Below are 14,752 nucleotides of genomic sequence, written 5' to 3' on the forward strand. Positions count from 1 at the left end.
ACCCTTCCCCCTCCCCGTGTCCTCAAGTCCATTCTCTACATCTACGTCTTTATTTCTATCCTGCCCCTAGGTTCTTCATAACCTTTGTTTTTTTCTTAGATTCCATATATATGTGTTAGCATACGGTATTTGTTTTTCTCTTTCTGACTTACTTCACTCTGTATGACAGACTCTAGGTCCATCCACCTCACTACAAATAACTCAATTTTGTTTCTTTTTATCGCTGAATAATATTCCATTGTATATATGTGCCACATCTTCTGTATCCATTTATCAGTCGATGGACACTTAGGTTGATTCCATGTCCTGGCTATTGTAAACAGTGCTGCAATGAACATTGTGGTACATGACTCTTTTTGAATTATGGTTTTCTCAGGGTATATGCCCAGTAGTGTGATTGCTGGGTCGTATGGTAGTTCTATTTTTAGTTTTTTAAGGAACCTCCATACTGTTCTCCATAGTGCTGCCTTGTAATTTTAAACTTATACTGACGATGAAAAAGAATTATGTACTTCTTAATAGTCTGGTGAGTGCCACATAAATATATTAATAAGATAATGATAGTGGATATTGAGATCACAGGGGAAATGCTCAAATATTGTGGGCCATACAGATAAGACGGTAGGTATGAAAACATTGAAAGATCATTAAGAGCTATAAAAATATCTGGTTTAACAGACAGTAAATACCCATGTAAATGTTATGTTTTTATTGACATTATTTGACCTTGCAACCAAGGCAGCTGTTTATTCTCTAGGGCAGTGAGGCTTACAGTTTGCTCTGGTGCCATAAGTGTTCTTGTTAATTTAAATTAAAAAAAATTTTAGTCTCCTTTCTGTCCATATTATGCCTCCGCTGAAACATGTAAGATAGATTTGGGGGCTGTTGATATCAGGGGAGCAGGAAGAAGAGGAGAATGAGGGAGTGAGCCCTGGACACACAGCGGGTCTTCAGTTAAGGTCTGCGGTCACTCTTGGAGCCTGTCTAGTGAAGGGCGGACAAAAGGGTTCAACTGGATAAGGAAAAAGAAATCCCCAGTGCTTGTAAATATCGTCCAACAAACAGCTCTGCTCTATGTACCAAAGACCAATTTGAATATTATGAATCTCCGCTCTTAATTTACTTACACTTATACATAAAATACTACTATTAAAAAATGAATATATTTTTAGGAAATCTTGGAGCTGGTGTGAGTAGCCATCACATTTTATTATCGGACCATGGAAGTTTCATCACTCCTTTATTCAAATTACAAAGCAAATCCAGCCCATCATTTGATATTTTCCCAGGTGGTTTCCTTCATGTTGTGGACACATAGACATCTATTTTAGGGCCAAATGATTGTCTTTTTGGAAGTGATCCCATTTCCTTTCTTTATTTTTTATTTTCTTCTAAATAAAAGAAAATAAAACATTACTATTGAGCAGTCTATTGTCAGTCTGATTAGTGTCCCTAATCCTATTTCTAAGGAATGAATAGGGGCTCAGTTTTGGAAAAAAAGAAAAGTGGCGAGTTTACTTTTAGAAATTTTATCTGAAGAATGATGGGAAAGGAAAATACGCCAATATTTTTCATTATACCAACTCCCCCAACAGTAAAAGACTCATAAATACTGTTTAAATTCATTTCCATTCACTCCGTTTGTAAAGTTCTTTTAAAATTATTCAATTTTAATGTACTTATAAAAAAATATTGAATGTGAAATGACACAGCTGAGAGGGACTCCTTCGTGTAGCCAGATGGCTTTATAGGCTGATTATGGAAAAAAGAAAGGCAAATATCGCTGTGGCCAGCCCATTTTGACTGTTTCTCTGATGGCTTCTAGTTTGGAATTACTATATTTGCCATGAGGTCAAAATGCCTGACAGTGAAGGAGGGAATCAGACAGCTTCCTAAATCCCACTCCCGACCCCCGGAGAGATCCAATGTCCTTCTTGAAAATGCAACATGGCAGTGCAATCATGCATTTCATTGGGCAGACCATTCAGTGTCTAAAGACAAACCCATCTCATGGCTCAGGGATCTGCCAGGCATTTTATTTGAAAAGATGGTTCTAGGACTGTGGCAATGAATGGAACTATGAAACATTTCTCATTTCCTGTGTTTGAAATTGATGCTAAATTGATGCCCCAGGAGAAGCAGTGTATAGTCTGAGACTGAGTTCTGTCTCCTAACAGGCTGATGCTTAATACTGACCTCTAGTCTAGCTGTGGACCATTTCCATTTCTTCCCCCAGGACTAAGCTGTAAATTCAGCCTCTCCATTTTCTATGAAAATGCAGCGGGGAAACTATAATTGAAGATGTCAACTTCCTTCTTTTTTTTTAATGTTGAAATCCAATAAATCCAATTTATTTCCAAAGGCTGTTATGTCTTTATTTTTACATTCTTACATTTTCTTGCCTTAAGCAATGGTATTTTATGACTATTTAATTTCAAAATTATAAGAGAAACGGCCCACAGACATTCCTACCAGTATTAGGAGACAATGTCTACGTCCCTTTTACGATAATATCTGCTTAGTATTTACTTAACACTTCCCTTTTAATCATTCTCAATTCCTTCTGCATTTAAAAAATTTTAAATTTTTTATCAATTTTTATTGGAGTATAGTTGCTTTACAATGTTGTGTTAGTTTCTGCTGTACAGCAAAGTGAATCAGCTATACGTATACATATATCCCCTCTTTTTTGGATTTCCTTCCCATGTAGGTCACCACAGATCATTGAGTAGGGTTCCCTGTGCTATACCGTAGGTTCTCATTAGTTATCTATTTTATACATAGTAGCGTATATATGTCAATTCCAGTCTCCCAATTAGTCCCAGCCCCCCCTTCCCTCCTTGGTAACCATAAGTTTGTTCTCTACGTCTGTGGAAGATTTCAACTTCCTTCTATGTTTGATAGTTTAGCACAGAGAAAGGATATAAACATCATTTGGTTTTCCATGAGAAAAATTTAATTTCCTTTCTTTGCACTTGATGAGTAGTGGTTTCTAGAATAAAAAGCAATACTTCCCTTGATTGTATGTTGAAGAGTTCAGTTTTTGATAAACATTCTCTGTCTCTCTTTAACAGTCTTCTCCATAACATTTCCCCTTTCTTTTAGGAAACCCAAGCCACGAAGCACCATTTCAACTCTCTTCCCACAAGCCAAATTCAACAAGATGCTTTGGCCCGAAGCTAGCACACGTCTGTCAGTACATCCAGGGTTCACCGAGGAATTGTATGATCCGACACGGTTAGATCTCCATGCATATACCTGCTTAATCATACAACATGAAATCAAATGTGAAGACAACACATGCCTACTTCATGGGCCTGACATTTGTGGCCTTTGCTTAATTTTTTTTTTTTTTTTTTTGCTCTGCATGAATAGACCTTCTAATACCCTGAAAAAAAATTCAAAATATAGAACTTCTCTTTGTGATATGACGAAAGTATTTCTTTGTATGTGCCTTATGCTACTTTTCTCAGAATTAGCTTTGAAAATGAAGAGATTCATAGAGAACAATCATACTAATAAAGATGAATAGCAAATATCTTGTCCCAAGGAGGAGATTTCTTCATTTCTAGTCTCTCTGTTTACAACCTGAACTCAATCTGTCTCTTGCAGAGTCTGAATGCTCAGCAGAACTTTTCTGTCTCCATTGGGATGGATCCTTTTTGTTGCACTGATTATTTGGTCCATGATTTCAAATGTTATGTCTTGTTATGTCGTATTTTATATTATTCACACGGCTGCATACATTGTCTCCGAAGCCTTGTTTAAATGTCACTACCGTCCACATGTGTGGGGGTCATGATGCAGACAAATAAATTAGCCACCCCAGTGCCCTTTGCTCGTTTCTACGCTGGAGGAGTGGCTGCTTCTGCTTCTCTTGCGTTGGTTGATTTGCAGTCGTGGCTGCTACGTGCAAAGCCCGTGACTGTAATTTTGCCTCTTGACGCTGAGTGTCTGTTCAGCAAGAGCTGGTCCGGCCCCATGACTTGTTCACCAGGTAGGTCTGAAGCGATTCTCTGCTCACCTGCCCCATCTCAGTGTCTGATAGCTATGTTTTTCTTTATGGTAAGACGTTGCTGACATCTCTCCCCTATCTGCGTATGTGCCGCTCCGTGTATTTTTCTTGCAGCCGACGTTGCTTCTGTACTCTCAGAAGGGCCCTTCCCCGTGCTGTTTTCCTAATTAAGGACAATGATGGCCATCAGCTTGGAGTGGCCATAATCTTTTCCTCCTTCTGAATCTGCCTATTGATTTTGCAGCTAAGCCTGTTGGTGTCTTTGGGGAATGTAGTCTCTGGTGGCAGAAGTCGTGTGGCTCACAGGAACTCTGGCAAACAGCTCTTTTCTTGTTACCCTAGTAACAGAAAGAGGCATTTTGAAGAGAATGAAGACGATTTTATTCCAAATTGTTGAAGTAGACTACTTTGAAGACATTTCTCCCTAGTTAAAAATAAGGTGAGAGACTGCAGTGGGATGGAAATTCATATAATTAAAAATTAGTTCCTATTTTGTACTTCGTTGCACTAAATTATATCCTGTCTAAAAAGCATCACAATTTTATAGCACCTCCACACCCAAATAGGCTTTAAGTTTTTTCTGTTGCTTGGGCTGACTTTTAGCTCTTGTGGTAGAGTAGGATGGAGATAGATTTATTTAGCTAGGTGCCAATTTCCCTCCTATTTCTCATATTTTTAAATGAAGATAAATATTTGTGCTAATAATAAGCAGAGTAGACCACTTATTTAAATTGAATTAATTTTTTCTTATGTTGTCTTTCTGTAGTTAGGAAATTGATATTCTAGTAAATATTATTTGGTCACTCACATTTCATTTTCTATTAAATATTATTAAAATGCAAAAATCACTGAGGTCAATAATACCATGTAACTAGTATCAGTTCTCTTCCAGATTTGGCTTCACCTATAACCTCCAGTGGCTAGTGGGTCCAGTGGCACAGTGACAAATATGGGCTGTGGATATCAAAATATAGTTTAAAAAATCCACATGCTTTATCAATATAGGAAGTTTCTAGAAACTAAACAGCATTATAGATATGCAAAAAAGAATAACTCAAAAGAAAAACCCAAGTGAATAAGCAAAATCCGTCTGCAAAAAAAGAGAAAAGACCAGAGACATGGAGCAATTCTATGGTGATCTGAAGCTAATAGAGTTTCAAAGAGTTGATTAGTCTACAGAGGGCCTGAACATTCAAAGTAACTGTTTCTTTTTTATTCTTTAATTTGAAAAGCAAGTACACAAAAATTTGAGTGCATTTTTAAACCACTGAACAGTAAATACTTCCTTCTCCACTTTTCCCCTTTGGGGTTTCCTTGCATTTCTTTGGATTGTAATCTTACTTTGGTACAAGGATCCAAGGTACGCAATAAGGAGGGTTTATCGTTGTCATCGACTTTTCTAGATTAAATGTGAAAGGTGTAGAAAGGGAGTGGAATGTTTTGCCTACAAAGTTCCTTGAGGAATATTTAGAAAAGTTTTCTTTAAAAAACAATGTTAAGTGTCAAACCTGTGCAAGGGTGGTGAGGGTAAGACGACCCTAGTGAGTTGTAATAATAGAGAAGGACCACTAGGTGGTGATAAAAGACAAGCTCCTTGATACAGCATCGCTGTCCTGGAGCCCCGCTGGCTACGCGTGCGGGTCAGTGTACTGTTGAGATCAGAAGGTGGGCATACATCATTACACTTACAAATAATTTTATGACAAACGTCTCTGTATGTAAAGCATTTGATAATGGAGTATTTTCTTATAATACATGCCAAGGAATAAAGTTATTGGGTTAAAGCAAACACACACACACACACAAAAGAAGGTGGGCATAAAGTATTTGTCCACCAGACAGAAGAAAAACAAACAAAACCCCTCCAAACCCATTGGCCAATTAATCAGTATATTGTTTATAATGCTTTTATCCAAGACAATTAATTTTGAGCAAAATGTTGTGCATTCTTAAAAGCCATTAAAACCAGTCATTGATTGTTTGAATTTCACACCCTTGTGTTACATAGAAGGAGTCTAAAGTCGGTCAACAACTGATTGCCTACTGACAATTTTGATCAAGATACAGGATTGTCCTTTAGCCTGTAAATGGCTCTAGCTCCTCACTGAACTGTAAACAGAACCCCGATTGGCCAAATGGCTGATTGTCTTCTCCTGTTTTAAGCCTTTTAATCCTAATACAACATATTTCCAAATGTTTGGAAGTAGACTCATGATCCTTGCAAAAGCCTTCTTTTCACGGGTGCCTGAGATACTCGGCTTTTTGACTATTTGTTTTGGAAGGACTTTCTCGTAAGTAGAAAAAAATGAGTTGTGAAATCTCTAAGACACATCAGTCGGTCGGACAGGTCTTCCAGAACCAGACATCTGGAGATTGTTACAGATGTAGTAATGCTCTCAGGGGTGGAAGATTCAAATTGGGAAAGGGCTCCGCCAGGTGGGTGTGAGTAGCGTGGAGGGTGCGGGGGTCAGGGAAGAACGCGGGGGGAACACGGTCAAGTCCAGCAGACGCATCTTGTCACCTCAGGAGGGTGACGCCTTTCCTCACCGACTCACGGGAAGCAAACTCACCGTTTAGGATTAAAATTAGGCTGCTGGATATTGTGTTTCATAGTATTTTTACTTGCTGACATTTATGGGGTGCCCGCTGTGAGTCGGGCTCTGTATCAAGGGCTCCACGTGATCCCTGCAGTAACCTGGTGAGGTGGACACGGTACCCATTTCATGGATGAGGAAACTGAGGCACGGGGACGTCCAGTCCTTGTGTGAGGTTACACAGCCTGAGAACGGCCACGCTGGGAAGGAGGTCTATGTGTGTTCTGATCCAAGGCCAGGACCAGCCTCCCAACAAACACTTTCCTCTCTGCCCTTGACCACTGCCATGCCCCTGGCCGCGCGGTGGGCAGTGGGGCCTTGCCCGCAGAGCTCCTCCTTCCCTGGCCTCCTCTGGTCCACGTGTTCTGTCTTTAGACTCAGTGCCAGGCCCCGGAGCAAGGTGACTCGTACTTGTTGGCTGTGATCCACTGTGTGCTGGTTTCTTAGCTAAACCATCAAAAAAAAAAATAAAATAAGATAAAATGGGAATCCCCTGGTGGTCCAGTAGTTAGGACTCGGTGCTTTCACTGCCGGGGCCGGGTTCGATCCCTGGTCGGGGAACTAAGATTCCGCAATCCGAGCGGCCAAAACCAACCAACAAACAAAAAACCACCCAAAACAAACAGAAAAAAACATTAGAGGGTAATTCCATTCCCCTCGTTCTCAAGTTCTTGGGCTGCTCACTGTGGCCACCAATGCCAGCCCCAGTTTTAGAGGGATTTGAACCACCGACAGCTGACAATACTCTAGAAATTGATTGGTGGCTTTAGACCCCAAGTCTTAGGTTGCAGAGAGAAAAACTAAAAATTGTCATCTGTCTTTTCCAGTCTGGTTGTCCTTGGGTACACTCCATTCACTGATGCTGAAGGCGTGCCCAGAAGTCCTCTGGGGCTTACCCGTCAACCACCGTCCAGTGATGCGCCCATAGCAGCCAAACCCTCACGGTAGTTGTAGCTGAGGGGATGGTTCCTTCAGGCTCCTAGAATGACTTAATGAGGTAAAGTATACCTTAGTCCCAGGACATGAATTTTAGTTTGCTTGTTTTGTAGCAGGTCACTTTTCTCTGTGGTCTGTTATAAAAAATATTTGTTTTCTTGGTCTACCCCTGGAATGAAGCAAAAGTTATCTAGGGAGGAAAGTAAAGCTCCTACTAGAAAACATCATACTCATAAACTAATTTCTACTCAGAGTCTGCAAAAATAAAGCAGAGAAATGCAACCTGGCTTTATTTTTCTCTAAGGACTACTCCTTAGATAGATATCTCTATAGATAACTTTCTCCAGCCTTTAACTACATTCAGAGAGATTTAAACCTTGAAATACTGGTAGGTCAAATCCACTAAAAATGTACCTGATGGTGTTTCAGAGTGGTTACAGGAGGATTTCCATGGTATGTGGAGATTATCTGTAAAATATCTAGGTAGGAGAATGGGAGTTTTGCGTGGTTTCTGAACACATCTGTTGATGGTTATCCACCTGGCTTGAATTCCTGAAATGTTTCTAGTACAGTGATGGCATTTTTGACTCACTATGAAGATTCTTGGTGGGGTCAGGCACCAAAGTATTTTTAGAAGCTCCTCAGATGTGAAGCTGGGTTTAAGAAATGCTGGCCAGGAGGCATTTAGATCCTGGGAAACACCCAATTCTTTCTCCCGCACCTGTATGGGACAATAAAGTTGATCACTCCTTGTGGACTTTTACAAAGGAACCCGTGGTTTTCAAATATATATATATCTTTAAGCCATGGAACGCTTTGTTTAAATGGATCTCCACATAAAAATCAGGTGGAAAGAGAGCTGCTCTGAATGTAATTACAAGGACCTTGACCCCCAAGGGGACTCATTCAGAGTACAGTTTGAAAACCCTTTGCTTGGTTGTAGATTTTTCTTTTTAGGTCAACTCCATTGAGGTTAATTTACACAATAATATACACCTGTGCTGTTTTTCCAACACTAGCCAATTTTCCAATTTTCTAACACTAACTGGATATCTTCCAAATCAATTCCGACACTACCTCCTGGGGTTAGCTCAGCCCCATAAGACTGCCCTGACTTCAGACACCAGCGGAAAATGGGGTCCTCAGGCTTTCTGCATTTCTGTCCGGTGGACTACAAATCCAGAGGCTCCTCCTCCCCATCCCACCCCCAGGTTTGACGATTTGCTAGAATAACTCATAAAACTCAGGGAACCACTATACGTATAATTATAATCTATTATGTAAGATACAAAGGAACAGCCAGATGCACAGGTATGAAACCCAGCAGGACCCTGTGGGGCTCCTGGTCACAAAAGCCTTCTGTGTCCCCTGTTTCTTGTTTGTAGGAAATAGGTTTCATTCAGCCTCCTTGACCTTCCCTGAGTTCCAAAGGGTTAGATTCAAACAGTTGCTAATCAGGGAAGGGAGAGGATGGGGAGACAAGGGAGGAGCAGTCAAGGAGCAATAGTGCAGCCTTGGGGCAGGGTCCTGGCTCCTCCTCAAGGGATACAATATAAATAACAATATCTTTGAGTTCTTCTGTAGAACCAGAGCTCCCAGCCGGGTGGAGGATGGTAACTTCAGGCCGAGGGTAAGATTCTTGGAGCCCCGCCCTGTTACCTCACTAGCCAATCAGAAAACAGCCACACACCCTGCACCCCTCACCCCAAATTTTGCCTAGAAAAACTTTTTCCCCCAAACCATCGGGGGGTTCAGGGTTTTTTTGAGCACCCGTTCTCCTTGCTTGGCCCTGCAGTAAACCTTTTTCTGCTCCAAACTCCAATGTTTCAGTTTATTTGGCCTCACTGTGTGTTGGGCACACAAACTTTATTCGGTAAATGGTATATGGGGCTAGGTCCAGAAGGGTCCTGAGTACTGGAACCTCTGTCCCTAAGGAGTAGGGCAGCACCATTTCCAAGTACATCACCGTGTTCAGCAATCAGGAAGCTTCCCGAAACTTATCTGAGTTGTTGTTTTTTCTTAACATACACACACTACTATATATAAGATAGAGAACCAACAAGGACCTACTGTACAGCACAGGGAACCCTGCTCAATATTCTGTGACAACCTATATGAGAAAAGAATCTGAAAAAGAATGAATATACGTATATGTACAATGGAATCACTTTGCTGTACACATGAAACTAACACAACATTGTAAATCAACTATACTCCAATAAAATAAAAAATAAATAAATAAAATAGAAAAATTAAGGTTTCCTTATGTAGGCACAGTTGATTAAACCATTGCCACTGGTGACTGAATTCAATCTCCATCTCCTCTCGCTTCCTGGGAGGTAGGGTGGGGAGCAATGAGCATTCTAACCTTCTAATCACGTGGTTGGTTTTCTTGTCCATCAGCTCCCATCTTGAAGCCATCTAGACCCCCCCCCCCAACTCCTCAATGAGTCACCTCATGATTCAAAGGGGCTCTTTTGGATCCACTTTTATCACTAAGGAAATTCCAAGGGTTTTAGGAGCCCTGTGCCAGGAATTGGAGACAAAGACCAGAAATATTTCATATTATACCACAGCACCCATTTTAAGGGCGGAGTTTGATGAGTTCTGACAAATGTGCATATCCATGTAACTAACACCCTGTCAAGATACAGAACCTTTCTATCACCTGGTCGAATTCCCTTGTGCTCCTTCGCGGCTAATCCCTCCCTTCCAGCCCATCCCCAGGCAACCACGACACTGCTCTCTGGCACTATAGATTTCCCTTTCTAGAGCTTCATATCAATGAGTAAAACAACTCTTCACTCTTTTTTGTCTGGTTTCTTTCCCTCCTCAAAATGTTTCGGAGATTCATCCATGTTGGTGCTTGAATCAGTAGTTTAGAAACCGTGCAACCCAGACTGGGACTTGAACCCATGGTTTTTTCTTTTTTTATTTTAATTAATTAATTAATTATTGGCTGCACTAGGTCTTTGTTGCTGCACGTGTGCTTTCTCTAGTTGCGGCAAGTGGGGGCTACTCTTTGTTTTGGAGCACGGGCTCTAGGCACATGGGCTTCAGTAGTTGTGGCACACGGACTCAGTAGTTGTGGCTCGTCGGCTCTAGAGCGCAGGTTCAGTAGTTGTGGTGCACGGGCTTAGTTGCTCCGTGGCATGTGGGATCTTCCCAGACCAGGGATTGAACCTATGTGCCCTGCATTGGCAGGTGGATTCTTAACCACTGCGCCACCAGGGAAGTCCCACTGTCTTTTAATTAAGATCACACACCTGGTCTCAGGACTTAATGAAGCTCAGGTTATTGATGTCTTGTTGTAGAAAGAATTCAGTGAGAGACAATGTGATAGGTAAGAAGTGGATTTATTTAGAGAGAAACACCATCCACAGACAGAGTGTGGGCCTCTCAGAAGGCGAGAGGCCCTGAAATATGGGGTGGTTAGTTTTTATGGGCTGGGTAATTTCATAGGCTAATGAGCGGGAAGATTATTCCAGCTATTTTGGGGGAGGGGCAGAGATTTCCAGGAATTGGGCCACTGCCCACTTTTTGATCTATGATGGTCAGCCTCAGAACTGTCATGCTGCTGGTGGGTGTGTCATTTAGCTTATTTTAATGTATTACAATGAGTGTATGAGGCTCAATGTCCACTGGAAGTCAACTCTTCTGCCATCTTGGACCTAGTTGGTTCTAACCAGTTTTTGTCATGTCCTATGGCTATGTCATATTTTTTGTTTTTTGTTTTTGGCTGTGTTGGGTCTACATTGCTGCGCACGGGCTTTCTCTAGTTGCGGCAACTGGGGGCTACTCTTCGTTGCAGTGCACGGGCTTCTCATTGTGGTGGTTTCTCTTGCCACAGAGCACGGGCTCTAGGTGCATGGGCTTCAGTAGTTGTGGCACTTGGGCTCAGTAGTTGTGGCTCGTGGGCTCTAGAGCACAGGCTCAGTAGTTGTGGCGCACGGGCTTAGCTGCTCTATAGCATGTGGGATCTTCCCAGACCAGGGATTGAACCTGTGTCCCCTGCATTGGCAGCCAGATTCTTAACCACTGCACCACCAGGGAAGTCCCTATGCCATTCTTCTGATGGTTGTGCCCTGCCCCCTTGCCTCTCATTTCAGTTTGTACCCTTCTACTGCTGAGTATGGGATTACCAGAGTTTGTTTATTTATACATCTGTTGATGGACATTTGAGTCATTTCCAGTTTCTGGCTATTTTGAAGAAAGCTGCCATGAACATTTACAGACAAGTCTTTTTTGTACACAAATGTTTTTTATTTCTCTTGAGGAAATACCAAGTAAGGGAGTTTCAATTGTAGGTTTCGGTTGTAGATGCATTATAGAATGCATCTGTCATTCACTTTTGTGACCCAGAGCACAGCGTCTTGAGCCCAAGCGTTATGTAAATTTCTTGGTCAGAAAAGAGAACTAACACCTAATGAATATTTGCTAGGTGTCAGATACTCTTTAAAGGATTTTTCATTGATTGCCTTACTTAATCCTTCCAATGACTGTAAGACCTAAGTGTTATTTTTACGGAATTTTATTTCCAGCTGGGGAAATGGAGGCTCAGAAAAGTTAAGTGGTCAGCCCTGGAGCACACAGCTAGGAAGTTGTAGAACTAGGATTCAAACCCTCTTTGACTCCAAAGGGCAGGTTTATTTGTTCCTACTATTTTTGGTCCCTCCTCAAACAGCTAAGGCAGTTTAATTTGTGGGAAAATCCTTAAATTCTCCAGAGAGCCTCTGTGGGATCAGTAGAGCCTCTCTGGCCACAGACACAAGTCAGATCCTGCTGCGATGGCCTCTAAGGGTTAGCCCATAACCCTGGGATGCTGTATCATTTACTGTTGTAAATGATATACAGTTAAAAATAAGAGAATCATCAGTTGGGTTTAACAGTTTTGCCTGCATTGTCCATGTTATCCATGTTTGGCTATTAAACGAATTCTCTATTGCCATCTTGTGAATTTAATTATCTGGCTCTTCACGTGTTGATTCACAATAAATAACACTTCCATGTTCATTGGCTATTCTGTATTCTGGAGGCTTTTTCTTGAGCCATGGGAATCTTTTGGAGGAAAAAAGAGATCTTTGTGGGATCCAGGGTTCAAGATTTTATATCCATCCATCTCCTTCAAGTGGGTGTGAAATATAGGAGGGCAGTTGCTACCAGAGTTCAGTGTGGCACACAGGGCCAGGATAAGGACAGGTGGGCTGGAAGTGGGGCTGACCTTGCTGGGATGCACTGGTTTGCTCCTATTGATGAACAAAATGGTGAAACACTTCTGCAGCCGTAGGTAAATAGCATACTGCTCTGGCTCCTCCCCTGGGACACCCTCCTCTCCACTGCCCCCCAATCCAGCAACTAAAGGGTTAGCACCCGTCTCCACAGGGGGCCCCCAGGACCCTGTTCCAAAGTCCTGGCCACTGTCCATTCCCACCGGTTGGCCCCATGACATGAAATTGTTAAGAAGTTAGAATATAACTCCTGGCTAAAAGTCATTTTCAAAACAGAAATGTACAGGCATTGGGTCAATCATATTTTTACCCCACATTTCATTATTAAAAAAAACAGCAACCTGTTGTTTTATCCCTTCATGATGCATGCATGTGCTTTAGGCATAAACAATTGGTTAAAGTCTATTTCCAAGTTTTTCTGGCTGTGCCAAAGCACAAGCAGACATTATAACACAGCAGTACAAGCACTGATTTTGGGGTCAGACAGCTTCACTTTTTTTAACATGTTTATTGGAGTATAATTGCTTTACAATGGTGTGTTAGTTTCTGCTTTATAACAAAGTGAATCAGTTATACATATACATATGTTCCCATATCTCTTCCTTCTTGCATCTCCCTGCCTCCCACCCTCCCTATCCCACCGCTCTAGGTGGTCACAAACCACCGAGCTGATCTCCCTGTGCTATGCGGCTGCTTCCCACTAGCTATCTATTTTACATTTGGTAGTGTAAATATGTCCATGCCACTCTCTCACTTTGTCACAGCTTACCCTTCCCCCTCCCCACATCCTCAAGTCCATCCTCTAGTAGGTCTGTGTCTTTATTCCCGTCTTGCCACTAGGTTCTTTGTGACCTTTTTTTTTTTTTCTTAGATTCCATATATATGTGTTAGCATACGGTATTTGTTTTTCTCTTTCTGACTTACTTCACTCTGTATGACGGACTCTAGGTCCATCCACCTCACTACAAATATCTCAATTCCGTTTCTTTTTATGGCTGAGTAATATTCCATTGTATATATGTGCCACATCTTCTTTATCCATTCATCCGATGATGGACACTTAGGTTGCTTCCATGTCCTGGCTATTGTAAATAGAGCTGCAATGAACACTGTGGTACATGACTCTTTATGAATTATGGTTTTCTCAGGGTATATGCCCAGTAGTGGGATTGGTGGGTCGTATGGTAGCTCTATTTTTAGTTTTTTAAGGAACCTCCATACTGTTCTCCATAGTGACTGTATCAATTCACATTCCCACCAACAGTTCAAGAGTGTTGCCTTTTCTCCACACCCTCTCCAGCATTTGTTGTTTCTAGATTTTTTGATGATGGCCATTCTGACTGGTGTGAGATGATATCTCATTGTAGTTTTGATTTGCATTTCTCTAATGATTAATGATGTTGAGCATTCTTTCATGTGTTTGTTGGCAATCTGTATATCTTCTTTGGAGAAATGTCTGTTTAGGTCTTCTGCCCGTTTTTGGATTGGGTTGTTTGTTTTTTTGTTATTGAGCTGCATGAGCTGCTTGTAAATCTTGGAGATTAATCCTTTGTCAGTTGCTTCATTTGCAAATATTTTCTCCCATTTTGAGGGTTGTCTTTTGGTCTTGTTTATGGTTTCCTTTGCCGTGCAAAAGCTTGTAAGTTTCATTAGGTCCCATTTGTTTATTTTTGCTTTTATTTCCATTTCTCTAGGAGCTGGGTCAAAAAGGATCTTGCTGTGATTTATGTCATAGAGTGTTCTGCCTATGTTTTCCTCTAAGAGTTTGATAGTGTCTGGCCTTACATTTAGGTCTTTAATCCATTTGGAGTTTATTTTTGTGTATGGTGTTAGGGAGTGTTCTAATTTCATACTTTTACATGTACCTGTCCAGTTTTCCCAGCACCACTTATTGAAGAGGCTGTCTCTTCTCCACTGTATATTCTTGCCTCCTTTATCAAAGATAAGGTGACCATATGTGTGTGGGTTTATCTCTGGGC

The 14,752-nt window shown here is 41.3% G+C and overlaps 2 protein-coding genes across 4 annotated transcripts in view; both read left to right on the forward strand.

The window, feature by feature from the left end:
* SH3BGR (SH3 domain binding glutamate rich protein) overlaps positions 1-3,538 on the forward strand; it is a 54,737-nt gene extending 51,199 nt beyond the window's left edge. For all 3 annotated transcript variants that reach the window (XR_014262705.1, XM_082458889.1, XM_082458888.1), the window contains one exon: positions 3,106-3,538. The gene's annotated coding sequence lies outside the window, so the exon portion shown is untranslated. The remainder of the gene's footprint in view (positions 1-3,105) is intronic.
* B3GALT5 (beta-1,3-galactosyltransferase 5) overlaps positions 1-14,752 on the forward strand; it is a 165,637-nt gene that overhangs the window by 58,971 nt on the left and 91,914 nt on the right. The window lies entirely within an intron of this gene.

The sequence above is a fragment of the Balaenoptera physalus genome, assembly GCF_965194825.1.
Source record: "Balaenoptera physalus genome assembly, chromosome: 4".
NCBI lineage: Eukaryota > Metazoa > Chordata > Mammalia > Artiodactyla > Balaenopteridae > Balaenoptera > Balaenoptera physalus.